This window comes from Macaca nemestrina, chromosome 8 (assembly GCF_043159975.1).
Source record: "Macaca nemestrina isolate mMacNem1 chromosome 8, mMacNem.hap1, whole genome shotgun sequence".
In the NCBI taxonomy this organism is placed as follows: domain Eukaryota; kingdom Metazoa; phylum Chordata; class Mammalia; order Primates; family Cercopithecidae; genus Macaca; species Macaca nemestrina.
Window position 1 is genome coordinate 120,293,033 of NC_092132.1, and position 14,282 is coordinate 120,307,314.

Genomic DNA, 14,282 nt, shown 5'->3' on the forward strand with positions numbered 1-14,282 from the left:
AACAATATTCTGGAAAATGGAGAGAAAGGACCCATTCATCCTTAATTCTCCCCCCTAGAAGGAAGGCTTTGGGCAAGCGATATTTAGCTCAGGACAGACACAGGGAATATATATTTTGGCCTAATAAAACTAATGTCTTAGTTTATAAGTAAAGATATTAATAACATCCATATTAAATAGCTATCTCATATAATTATATGGCAGGCACTGCTCTAAGTAGCTATATTCATTTTATTAACAGGAAATCAGACCTTGTTCTAAGGGCTTCTGGTGGATTACTCATGTAAAATGAACACAAAAGGGAGATTTGGATAAATTTTCCATGCCCTGTTTTTTGGTGGAGTCCAGCCATGAACAAAGTCCAGGCAGCTTGACTTCAGAGGCTGCACTACACATTGTAACAGCTACAGTACACTGCCCCATTCTAGGTTTATTTGACCTAAATATTTTCAAAGATATAATAATATGAGAGATATTATTTTTTCCTATACATAGGAAAGGAAGGAGGTTCTCAATAGAAAATTAATCCTCCTGATAGAGAGATGTGATGAATTTCAGGGAGTCTAATGAAAAACTAACAACAGCATAGAAAAACAGACACCTTGGGTTCATCACTAGGTAACATATTCACAAAACCAGAGCTAATCTCCCATCCCTATCTGGCCCCCACACACCTCAGGTGCCAGACTAAATTTTGTCTCCATTAAGCAGCAGTGTGGTATCAGAATAACACCTGAATAGGCAAAATAAAGAAGGCACAATGGCTCTGCACATCAGAGTCACACAAATGTAAATTTGTGAAACCTCATAGAAGCACCACTAAAATTTATGACTATTTCAAGAAGTCTAACATGTTTAAAGACCTCATCTGCGAAGTTCTCTATCATATTTCCCCCATTTCTGACCTAGAATTCAATATTGGAGAATAATCAAGATTTTCTCCATCTGTCTGATTCGAAATATTCTCTTTTACATTTTGGGGCCTACTGTAATTTAGAGTGTTATCTCTGTTGCATTTTGCAAATGAAATTACTTTATAAATACCTCACAGGCTATTGTGAGAATCAAATTAGATAGCAGATGTGAAAGTATTTTGAAAAGTTCAAAATGTTATAGAAATATAAAGTTACTTGACATGCTGTTGCAATGATAACAACGGAAGTGTGCTAATAGGCATTGCTTTCTCATTATCGAGGCAGACTGGGGTAGAAATCACACTAGATTGAGTCAGCCTTGTCATGTTCAGATTCCTGCTCTGCCACTACCTAACGAGGTGACCGTAGGCAAGTCTCTCACCTACTCTCAACCTTGATGTTCTCATTAGTAAAGTGAAAAGGTGGAACTAGAAAACTGGTGAGGTCCTTTTGAGTTCTAAATAAAAGTTCTTGTTGACACTTTTTCCAACACAATTTTTCAATTATTTCAGGAAGACAAATTTTATATATATATATCTCTCTATATATAGATATATATATTGGGGAAAGAAAAAAGATATATGTCTTTTATATATATGGATATATATAAAATATGGATATTTATATATAAAATGTACGGCAATATATATATACGCACACACACACATATATCTTTTATGTATATATGGAAGCCACTTTTGAAGCCTGGTTCTAAAACAATAACACAGTAATTTTTATGTTGGAGTTAACTTCATTCCAGCCATTTTGAATCTACTTTCAGTCATCTGGGTACATTTCTTTGGGCCTATCTGGCCTGTAGCAACTACATCATCCACCTCTTCTGTGAAGCTTCCTTTAATCTCTCTAATCCTAGTTTTGGGCTTCCTCCTTGATTTTCCTATAGCTCTTTGAGCTGCTTCATCAGCAGCCTCACCATCATCACCATTACTATTTGCACAACAACAATCATTCCTGGGAACTGTCCACTCTATACTAGGCACTGTTGTAAGAGCTAATGCATTATCATCAATGCTCATAAGAACTCTGCATGGCAGGCTTGATTCTCCTTATTTCATAGATTAAGAAAATGAGCTTCAGAGGTTAAACACATTGTTCAAATTCGCACAACTCTGAAAGAGGTAAAAACCAAACATCACACTCAAATCTAACTGCAAAGACCTTTTTTTCTTACTAAATCTCAATGTCTCATGACCTCTAGTCTACCAAGAATGTTTGTACTGTAATAATTTGGAGGCAGAGCTTGCAGTGAGCCGAGATTGAGCCACTGCACTCCAGCCTGGGCAACAGAGCCAGACTCCATCTCAAAAAAAAAGAAAAAAATCTCCCTTCTAGATTGTAAACTCTTTGGTGGTTAAGAATATTTGTTCGTTTTTATGTTTCTAGTAAATGTTACCATCCCTGATCTGAAATGCTTGGGACCAGAAGTGTTTTGGATTTCCAATTTTTTCAGATTCTGGAATATTAGAATTATGCTTACCAGTTCAGTATTCCTAATTAAAAAATTCAAAATCCAAAATGCTCCAATGATCACTTTCTTTGAGCAACATGCCGGTGATACAGGAGCTAGATAGAAATTATTTAGGCAGATACAGTAAAGGAGTTGTCAGCAAAATTTCCCTTTTAATAAAAAGCAGCTCCTCATTTATTTGTTTTCTAACAAAGAGCAGCCTGAAAAACTGAGCTGCAGACATAGATAAGCAAGCTAGAAGCTTGCTCGGGTGAATGCCAGCAGCTGTGCCAATGGAAAAGGGCTACCTGGAGACTCAACATGGCGGTTCCACTTTCCCTTTTCTTTGTCACCACGTGTACAGTAAGGAACAGGCAATATGGTACTGGCCAGGTAGAGAACCCATCTGCATAATAAAAGATTAAAGTGGAGGTGGCCAGATTGTCGTGCACTATGCAAATGGTGCAACTGGTCTGACCAATCTTCTGTGCCCTATGTAAATCAAACACCGCCTCCTCAAGCTTATCTATAAAACTTCTTACTGTTCACTGTGGAAGCGGCAACCCATTTTCTCGGGGACCCCACTCTCTGCAGCAGAGAGAGCTTTTCTCTTTCTTTCACCTATTAAACTTCCCCTCTGAATCTCATCCTGATGTGTCTGCGTCCTAATTTTCCATGTCTGTGGGACAATAAACCTCAGGTATCACCCCAGACAATGACGCCACTTCACCAGCACTCAAAAAGTTTCAGATTTTGGAGGATTTCAGATTTTCACATGAGGGATACTCAATCTGTACCTAGCACAATGCCTGTAACATAGAAGATGCTCAATTAATGTTTGTCAGTTCAATAAATTATATCAAACACATGGCCATTTTCTTCTGAGTGTTATATTTAACACAGTAACATGATTCCCTATAATAATGCACCGTTTGATAGTGGCATTTTAAATCAAGTTCTTAGGCCTATAAATTAAGTAGTATGGGATTTCTAGCTGCAGATATTCTAAAAAGCATTCCTAAGTGCTTCAAAATAAATTCTTTAAAGTCTCAACATTACCATAAGCTCTCACTAGTAAAGCAAGATCTTCAAACAATTACATGCTTCACTGTAATATCATAAGCACATGAAAAAAAAAACTGTAGTACAAAGAATTATCTTTTATCTGTCATGGGTCTTATGGTTTCACCTTCGGACTTGCTTCACTGCCAACGTAACCTCTTTCGCAAGCTCACTCATCTTCTCCCAGGTGAATTCTGGACATTTTTATTCACCCTTCCGAGAATTATTTCAGGTCTAAAGCCAATCTCAGCAACTTCCTCCCAGCAAGCAGAGTTTGTGGAGTTTGTCTTTTATGGTTCCCTGCTACTTGGCATAAAGGAGCTGAATAGATACATGGTTTGATTAAATAACAACAAAATAACAGTACCGGCTTTGCTGCTGCTTATTTACCTTAATTACATCACTTATCAATGAAGAACAGTATGATTTATATCTATCGTCAACTTTCAGGACCTACCTAAGAAAACTTATAAGGACTACATCAGTACAGATATTTTTACTCAGTTGCATGCTGCACGTAAATCTGAGTATTTACTAATAGAATACTCTGTGCTCAGCATTGTCAAATACTACAGCAAATATGAAAAGCAGAAGACATGGTCCCTGCTCTTATGACCAGAGGGACAAGAGTTATGCAGAGAGAAAAAAATTAGAGAACAATGCAAGGCAGAATATAATCAAGTTCTCACTTGTTTAGAACAGATAATTATCCTGCAGCACTTCAAAAGAGGAAGAGATTATATTGTCACTATTGGAGCCCATGAACACATGGGAAAGCAATAAACTAATTCTTAGGCTAATGCTTCCTAGAGGAGGCCTATTTGCTATAAAACTATTCGGAATCCCTAGGCATAGCAAATGCTGTTGTGGTTGTGTTTGTTTTTCCCATGGATGCCTCTTCCTCCTCATAGCTTCAAACTACAGTAATTCTCGAGGCTTAGTTTCCAGAACTCCACAGATTTGTATCCTCTTTTCTCTCTCAAGGAACTACTCCGATTATAAGCCCATGCATTTTATGCCAAATCTTTGCTTCCATATTGTCAGTCTAACCTCTTTCTCAAGTTCTGCTTGTGTTTTTAAACATTATCATTCACACTTTCAATAATTATATGTAAATTAACAAGTGCAAAATCGATCATGATGTCTTTCTCCATACAAGAAGCCCTCCTTCCTCACATTTGTATTTCTATAAGCCAGGCAATCTGAGGTATTTTTTAGTTCCATCCACATGACTTCTATCCATGTTTTTCATACATTTCATCTTCCTCCTGTTGTTTTGTCTACAATCCTTACTAAGACATTGACCACCAAAATATACTCTTTAGTCTCCCTACATCTGATTTGTACCACTCTCACCCTCGTTTTCCCAAGTCGTCCATCTGTCTCCAGAAATTTATCACCTGTGATGTGCACCAAGGCAGGCAACGAGGTGGGACTGAAAAAGGACATGCCTTGACCCTGAAGCCAGGTAAAGATGCAATCACATCTCACCCCAGCTTCATTATATGCCCTGTAAAATCTCTGAGATTTATTCTCATCTCTCAGCTTGGAATAGTACTATGTATCTAGCAATACTATGAAGATTTAAATAAGATAACGCATAAAAGCCCAACACAAAAGAAGAGCCTAACTAGCAATCCTTACAATAATAATTATTACTAGAGGATGTACTAAGGTACTCAAAACCCTCCATGAGGTACCTTCAATCTACATGTCTGCATTAGAGAATAATGCAAAGCAGAATATAATCAAGTGCTCACTTGTTTAAAACAATAATTATCCTGTAGCACTTCAAAAGAGGGAGAGATTATATTGTCACTATTGGAGCACATGAACACATAGGAAAGCAATAAACTAAGTCTTAGGCTAATGCTTCAGTACATAAATCAAGAATGTCTACCTTCATATTTCTGCTTATATGTTTACCATAAGTGAGATGTTTCCCCTCATATTTCTTTCAACTAGAACAAATATTATTTATTCTTCAAGACACTTGTCACTGACATCCTTAATGAGGTTTCCATTCTATGCCCACTCTAGTCTAAAGTGAGCCCTCCCAACAGATGACTGGATCATTTGTATTTGCTTTCTATACTAGCCTTTCAACTTAAACACATAGTGACTTGTTATACATTTTTTTTTACTGATATTTAATGCATGTCACTATATTGGCTTCCCAATTAGAATAAAAGCCCATGAATGTATGGAATACCATTTGTACCCATAAGCCCAGTGCTCTTCTCAGAGTAAGCACTTGATAAATATTTGTTGAATTGATATAGGACTACATTAATAAAACAAAGAAGTGAGAGTTGGCACAATAATTAATGACAGGTAGAGTCATATTTTAGTGGGAGCTAAATGCTAAGAAAAGGCAGTGGCATGATTAAAGTGGAAAGTGGGGAAGTCTGATACATCAGTGCTCTCTACAGTAGATTCTGACTGAGGACTCAAAAAGCAGAGAGTCTTTGTTAAGAATTATAAGAAAGAAACTCAATCTAGAATAACAGAAACATGGTAATAGGATAATTCAGTGACTATTTTAAAGAAAGAAACAAGACAAGGTGAATCAATAAATGCATCTGAAATGTAAGCAAAAAATAAAGGAGTCAATGTTTCAAGATTGAAGAAAGCTGACGCTGTGAAAATAAATGGGAAAAGTCTAAAGACAGTCTGTAGTGAATGAGAACACATTTTTTAATATGCTGTGAGTATTGTAGGACATGCAAATATGGATGTCTAATGGGTAAGCTTTGCAGTCAAATTAAGAAAACTCCTTATAAAGTTTCAGTGTAATTGATGAAAACCCCAAAAAGATGGAATTCTGTCTGTCGTCTTAATGCTTCAGATTGTTGCATCATCTTTAAACTTGTTCAACTATGAGATAAGAAAAAGCCTCACAATCATGCTTATTAGTTACCCAGTTCAGACCTTCAATTTGTGTAGCTAGTCTAGAAAACTGTAAGAACAGAGAATGTAAATACAATAGTATCATTGTTAAAAGTAGTTCTCTCACTTTCAGATTTTCTCTGCCCTTTTCTACCGAAGTCACAAACGGTTGGGCATAGGTTTGCATGGGAAAAAAGAAATTTACCTAGGTAACTTCTTATGGCTAAAGAGAGTGACAAGGACTGCATTTATCCTCCTACCTGAAACAACCAAAAAATGGACAGAAGATGTGCAACAATCATTTTTAAATACTACATATGGACAATAAGGATAGTAATCTCTGAGAAATGAAAAACTAATAAGGTGAACCTTACAACTGTCCCAGTTAATGGCCTGAAACATGTTTTGAGAATACAACACAGGGAGTTTGAGACCAGCCTGCCCAACACGGTGAAACTCCATCTTTACTAAAAATACAAAAATTAGCTGGGCATGGTGGTGCATGCCTGTAATCCCAGCTACTCAGGAAGCTGAGGCAGGAGAATCGCTTGAACCCAGGAAGTGGAGGTTGCAGTGAGCCAAGATTGTGCCACTGCACTCAGCCTGGGCAAGAGAGCCAGACTCTCTTTCGGGAAAAAAAAAAAAAAAAAACCACACAGGAAGAAGGAACCCAAAATATGGCATGGTCCCAGGGACAAGGAGCCAGAGCCGAGAGTCCTTGGACATCAAAGCAGCTAGGAAAGAGAAAGTCATGCCAAAAAAATGCCAGAAACCTACAGATGATAATGAGAAAGTCCTCTACGGCCCAGGAAAGAACCATCCAGAAAGATGCAAGGAAACTGGACCTGGGCTCGAGCAGGTCCAAAATAGTGCCTGTTCCCATCATTCAGATTGAAAAACATGATGAGTGACAGGATGTTGTAGTACTCAGAATAGTCTTGTTCAGATAGTGGAAAATAGTCTTAGGCCTAGCATGGCTTACCTAACAAACCTTAAAAGTGAGAAATGAAAGGAACAAATTGTTTCCAAGTAATTTATCTGCAACCCAAAACAAAGCTTAAAAAATACATGTAAGAATACAAAAATACCTAGCATCCAAAAAAGCAAAATTCACAATATTGGATATGCAAAGAAGCAGGAAAATATGGTCCTGAATGAGAAGAAGAAGTAATCAATCAGAATGCAACCAGAATGGACACAGATGTTAGAATTAGCAGGCAAATACATTAAAAGAGCTATTATAACTGTGATCCGTATGTTCAAATGTTAAGTAAAGACATAGGAGATATTTTAAAAACCACCCAAATACAACTTTCAAGGTGAAAACTGCAATATGTGAGATGAAAAATACACTAGATGGGATTAACAGCAGATTAGATATTGCAGAAGAAAAGACTAGGGAATGCAGCAATAGAAACTAAAATGAGATTCAGAGAGAAAAAAAATCTTTTTAGAAAATAAAAAGAGCATCAGTGTGCTATTAGACAACTTCAACTTCAAGCAGCTTAATAGATGGATGATCAGAGACTGTGGAAGAGGAAAACAAAATATATCTGGAAAAGAATGGCTAAAAGTTTTCCAAATTTGATGAAAATTATAAACCCACAGATCCATGAAGTTAGATGAGCTCCAAGAACAAAACCATGGACAAAACTAAATAAAAGTGCATCATAATCAAATTGCTTAAAACCGGTAATAAGCAAAAAACATCAAAATACAAGCAAGACTTTTATAGAGATAGGTAAGATTCTAAAGTCTAGATGGAAAAGCAAACTAACTAGAATAGCTAAAGCAATTTTGCAAAATCAAGAATATAGTGGAACGGCCACTCTACCCAATATTAAGATTTATTGTGTAGTTACAATAATCAAGAACAGCACAAATATGCCCAACTGATTTTTGACAAATACCACAAAGGCAATTCCACGGAAGAAAGTCTTTTCGACAAATGGTGTTGGAACAATTGACATCCATAAGCAAAAAGGAAAATCTCAAGATCTTGTGAAACATACAAAAATTGAAAATAGATTATGGCCTTAAAGGTAAAATGTAAAACTGTAAATACTAATCGACCACTTCAAAACATTTACATGTGGATGGTCTGCTTCCTCCCACTCGGAGCATGTTCATTACAGGACGGCAGGAATTTTATGTTTTATTCACTGCTACACCCAACATCTACAGCTGCTGACACTTAAAGTGGCATTTAATAAATTATGTTTCAATATTACACAGAGACTAGAGTATTAAGAGTATTAAATTACTCTTCTTTGCAATGTTTTGCAAGGAATTCCAGACTTCTGAAGAACTGGATTCTCAAACAAAGATTAAGGCAGGTTTTAAGGAGAAAACATGTACTAGATTACCGAAGTCTAGAGGCCCAATCTCCCTTCCAGAGAACCAACCTCAGGGAACATAGAAGCTCCAGAGAACCTACTTCCCTTCCAGAAAATCTACTGCAGGAAATATAGAGGTTCCAGAGAACCTTCTGCAGGGAATGGTAGCCAATGCCACATCCTCTAATCCACTGTGGTGTTCACACCAGGACATGCTTCCCTGAGCTGTTCCTCACCAGTCACTGAGAATAAGGAAGTACTTGAAGCAGGCAATTTTTGTCTATGGAATTCTTCCAATGGACAGCTTTGGCTTGAGACTCCCCATCAGTCTGGCCAAGACTTTCACAGAGCTACACTGCGATATGAGGCGATTTCTGGCCATTCCTTCCTTCTCTCCCTGTTCTCACAGGTGTCAAATCTGCATAGTGGTCTCAGGGCTCTTTTTAATTCTTCCTGACATTTCTTTCCAGACATTCCCCCACCCCCACCCCTGCTCCCTGCCAAAAAAAAACAAAAACAAAAACAAAAAAACTCTGGCACCTCTAATCCTGTTTTCATATCTGATTCTTGGGAAACCTGATCTAGCACGGTAAGCCTGTTGGTGGTGGAAAAACATCAGTTTCTTCACATAATTATCCCAAACGCAGGCATCATCACGTGACTGCAAAAGGACGGTTTCCAAAAGTCAGGGAAAGAGTCTTCATTAGAGAGTGTATTAGTCCATTCTAATGCTGCTAATAAAGACAAACCTGAGACTGGGTAATTTATAAAGGAAAAAGGTTTAATTGACTCACAGTAAATTAAAGGGGACATGTTTGCTTCACCTTCTGCCATGACTGTAGGTTTCCAGGACTCAGGAAACCTACAGTCATGGCAGAAAGGGAAGAAAATATGTTCTTCTTCACATAGCAGCAGCAAGGAGATAGTGCCAAGCAAAAGAGGAAAAAGCCCCTTATGAAACCATCAGATCTCATGATAACTCACTAGCAGGAAAACAGCACAAGGGTGACTGCCCCCAGGATTAAATTACCTCTTACCAGCTCCCTCCCATGACATGTGGGGATTATGGGAACTACAATTCAAGATGCTATTTGGATGGGGACACAGCCAAACCATACAAGAGAGTTGGGAACTAACTAGACCACAGGGCTTCATTTATCTGGGAGATCAGTCCCAGATAGGGTGTTCCTGCTTTGAGTTTATCTCAGGATTCAGAATGGTTTTTCTTTCCATTCATGGTATGTAATGTGATTATTCTTTATTCAATAGGGCAAGGTCTAGGTTTTGCATTCTCAGAGGTACAGATACCTCTGAGAAGGTTCTTTGCCCTGGGTTTCTTCACACTGGTTCGTTTGCTGGTTACCTCTAACACACTCTGAGGCAAGTCCACTGAACATTTCTGGGCCACAAATATCATCTGATCAAAATCTCTACTGTTAGAGATGGGATACCCTAGGAGCCATTTTGCTGATGCTGCAATCTGTAAGGCAATAGAAAATAAAACAGCTAGTACCATCAAGATCTTGCCATTTTGGTAAGCATCTCAAAAGGGTAAAATTAGAAAAGTGTTTTGAAGCAAATTGTTGCAGTAGTGTACTCTACATTTTGTTACTCTGAAATGTGTGCATGTGTTTCTGGTGGGGGTAGGGAGAGGTGGGCATTTCTCAAAACAAAGTCCTCTCCAATTCCTAGTGATGCTTATGAACACAGGCAACCCAGCAAGAAACCCCTGAATTCATTTCTCAAGCGTTGTGACCCCAGACCGCCAGACTCTCTCTGCATAAGGCCCCAACTAGCATTCAAACGGCATTGTCTCTTGAACACGCTCACAGAACTCAGTATGAGGGCTTCAAAACCATTGTATTCCAGCCTTTGTTTGAATGGGGTTGTCTTTTCCTCATTCAGTCTGCGGTACACTGTCGGAGTGAATCCCACTGTTAGCCAGACAGGGGTCCCCAGAGAGGACATGTTGGGTTCTGTATGTTTAACTTTTTATCCTTTGTGTCAACCAGTTATGTTTCTAAAACATTTCCAATCCCCTAGCTTTGCAGAAAACAAATAACGGTGCGCAGCCCCCCTTCTTCCTTCATCCCTCATAAATAATCCCCAAGAAGGAGGACGGCTGCAGAGACACGGCCTGAATGCTGAAGAGCCAGCTCTAGCTCCACCTCAGAGAATCATTTTGCAGCCAGACCATGAAGCATAGGAATGAATTCCAAACTTTTCTAGTGTGATAGAAACAGAACAGAGCACTACCTTCCAGGCACAGTAGCAATAATTTTTTAAGTCAAAATCCTATGTCATGGGAAGAGCTCAGGGCATACAGTAACGGTCCCAATTTGGTCAAGTGTTTTATGTATGATTAGACAAGCTAAGATGATTACCTCTCTGGGCCTCAGAGTGTCTATGTGTTATGAAGCAGTATTACATACTAGTTAAATACGTGACTTTGCAAGCCGGACTGCTTAATTTTCAATCCAAGCTTTGCCACCAGGAAACCTTGAGCAAGTTTCTTGAAGTTTCTGTATTAGGTAGCTTATTCTTTCATGTGCTGTATAACAAGAACAAAATCTCAGTGTTTATCACAATAAAGGTTTATTTCTCAGTCATTTGCATTATGGCTTATAGATTACCTATAGCTCTGAGGCTTGGCTCCCTATATCTTCTTCATTGAGGAATTTAGCTGAGATAAAGCCTACATCTTGGCCACATAGCAGATATATGATATAAAAAAGCCAGGTCCAGCCACGTGACAGATCTTCCAGCATTTGGCTGAGAAGGGCCTATTGTCTCTTCCACTCACATTTCATTGGCTTCAACAATGATATCAAAATGCAAAGGAGTACCATTAGGTGTCACTTAACAACGAGGATATATTCTGAGAAATGCATCATTAGGAAATTTTGTCATTGTACAAACATCTGAGTGTACTTACACAGCTGTAGATGGTGTAGCCTACTACATACCTAGGCTGTATGGTGCAGCCTATTGCTCCTAGGTTACAAACTTGTGCAGCATGATACTGTACTGAATATTGTAAGCAACTGGAATACAATAGTATTTGTTTATCTAAGCATAGAAAAGGTACAGTAAAAGTACAGTATAAGAGATAGAAAATAATACACCTGTCCAGGCCTCTTACCATGAATGGAGCTTGCAGGAATGCAAGTTGTTCTGGGAGGCCAGTGGATGAGTAATGATATTGTTTGGATTTGTGTCCCTGCCCAAATCCCATGTAGAATTGTAATCCCCATTGTTGGAGGAGGGGCCTGATGGGAGGTGATGGGATCATGAGGGCAGAATTCCCCCCTGCTGTTCTTGTGCTAGTGAGTTCTCGGGAGATCTGGTTTAAAAGTGTGTAGCATCTCCCTCTTCTCTCTCTTCCTCCTGCTCCAGCCATGTAGGATGTGCCTGCTTCCCCTTTGCCTTCTGCTATGATCATAACTCTCCTAAGGCCTCCTCAGCCATGCTTCCTGTACAGCCTGCAGAACTGTAAGTCAATTAAACCTATTTTCTTCATAAATCAACCAGCCTCAGGTAGTTCTTCATAGCAATGTGAGAACAGACTAATGCAAGGGGTGAGTGAATGTGAAGGCCTAGGGTATTACTGTATACTGCTATAGAATTTACAAACACTATACTTAGTCTACACTAAATGTATTTAAAAAAATTTTCTTTCTTCTATAAATTAACCTTAGCTTACCATGACTTTTTTACTTTATAAAATTTTATTTTTTTTAACTTTTTGGCTGTTTTCTAATAACAATTACCTTAAAACACAAATACATTGTACAACAGTATAAAAAAAGTTTTCTTTATATTCTTATTTTTAAAGTTTTCTGTTTTAATTTTTCTATATTTTTACTTTTTAAACTTTTTTTGTTAAGCACTAAGACACACACCCACATACACATTAGCATAGGCCTACACAGGGTCAGGATCATCAATATCACTGTCTTTCACCTCTACATCTTGTCCCTCTGGAAGGTCCTCAGGTCAGTAACATATATGGAGCTGTCATCTCTTCTGACAACCATGCCTTCCTCTGAGAAACCTCCTGAAGGACCTGCCTGAGGCTGTTTTACCTGTTTTTCAATAAGTTGAAGGGGTACACTCTCACATAATGATAACAAGTATGGCAAACATATAAGCCAGTAATAGTCATATGTTATCATTATCAAGAATTACATACTGTACGTAATTGCATGTGCTAGACTTTTATATGACTGGCAATGCAATGGGTTTTTCTACACAAGCATCACCACAAACGTGAATAACACATTGCAGTACATTATGTTGACTATGACAGCACTAAGCAACAGGAATTTTTCAGTTTCATGAAAATCTTATGGGACCACTGTCCTAGATGCAGTTCATCAGTGGCACATGACTGTATATTCCCTTCATATGGAGGATAAACAAGTCAAACAGCAAAGGGCAGGGATCCTTGGTCCTCTTACATGAAAGGAGGTAAACGCTTGTGTACAAAATGTAATCTACCTCTTACATCTCACTTCCTCTATCTGTAAAATAAAACTCATAATAATAGTACCCATTTGATCAGGTTGTCAGAAAGATTAAATGAGTTTTCATAAGAAAAACATTTAAAACGGCACCCAGAATACAGTCAACCCTCATTCAATGTTAGTTATTATCTGTCCAATAGGAATAATGTAGCTTTTTTCTACCTCATGGGGATATCTAAGGAGCTTATTATTAATGTTTTTGTTAGAGATACTATGTGAGATGAGAGAAATCCTATTAAGTACCATATAAAACTAAGAAATTTTATTAAATCAATGGCAGTTAATAATGTAGATGTGTGCCCTTTACTCATCTCCATGGAGATGTTCATTGAGAAGGCTTCAAAGGGTGTTATTAACAGCACAATATATCTTGGAGATACCATCATCATCGTCAATAGCAAAATAAATCATTCATGAAGTCCCTATTATACATGAAGGCTTATACTCAGCATAAGAGATGTGAAGATAAATAAGGTCCAGCCCTCTATGTGCTTACAGCCTTCTTAGAGAGACCTTTTTTCTTTGTGTGCCTTAACTAAGTACCCGCAGAAGAGCTCCATGGCTGCTGGAGCAGGCCATAGATGCTACTGGAAGTCAAAGGAGGAATGACCCAGAGCCACAAGCTGGGAAATAATTCTCAGAGAACAAGATACTTGAACCAGTCCCTTAAGGAAAATGGGATTCATCTAACCAGACTAGAATAGAAAAGACAAATAAGAAGAGGAAAATATAAGGTAAAATGTCCCCATTTTCAGGAAAACTTGAAACCCTGAGAAAGTGCAAAAGATATTATCAATGGCAAAATGAAAAAAAAAAAAAAAGGGATAAAACAAAATTAGGTTCCCTGGCACCTGGTACTGGGTGAAATTCTCCTCTAGACCTCTGGGTTTCTGGATAAAAGTGTCTCATCTTCTGCTCGTTTACTTCATGTATTTATTTCAAGACTTCATCTTTCTCCCTGTCATCTGTCTTTTTATACTGTCATGTGACATGTGAAACACATTTAAATTCAGTTACAATAGTATTTATCACCTGTAGGCACCTATAATGTATCTTTTATAAATAATATTTTTTAATTCTCATAGAA

The 14,282-nt window shown here is 38.0% G+C and overlaps 1 long non-coding RNA gene across 1 annotated transcript in view; it reads right to left on the minus strand.

Moving 5' to 3' along the window:
• Positions 1–3,022: 3,022 nt before the first annotated feature.
• Positions 3,023–14,282, minus strand: part of LOC139355689 (uncharacterized) — a 105,816-nt gene continuing 94,556 nt past the window's right edge. The window contains exons 2-3 of the long non-coding RNA XR_011606551.1: positions 3,572–3,765; positions 3,023–3,191 (exon numbers count right to left, since the gene is read on the minus strand). This is a non-coding gene — a long non-coding RNA (uncharacterized lncRNA). The remainder of the gene's footprint in view (positions 3,192–3,571; positions 3,766–14,282) is intronic.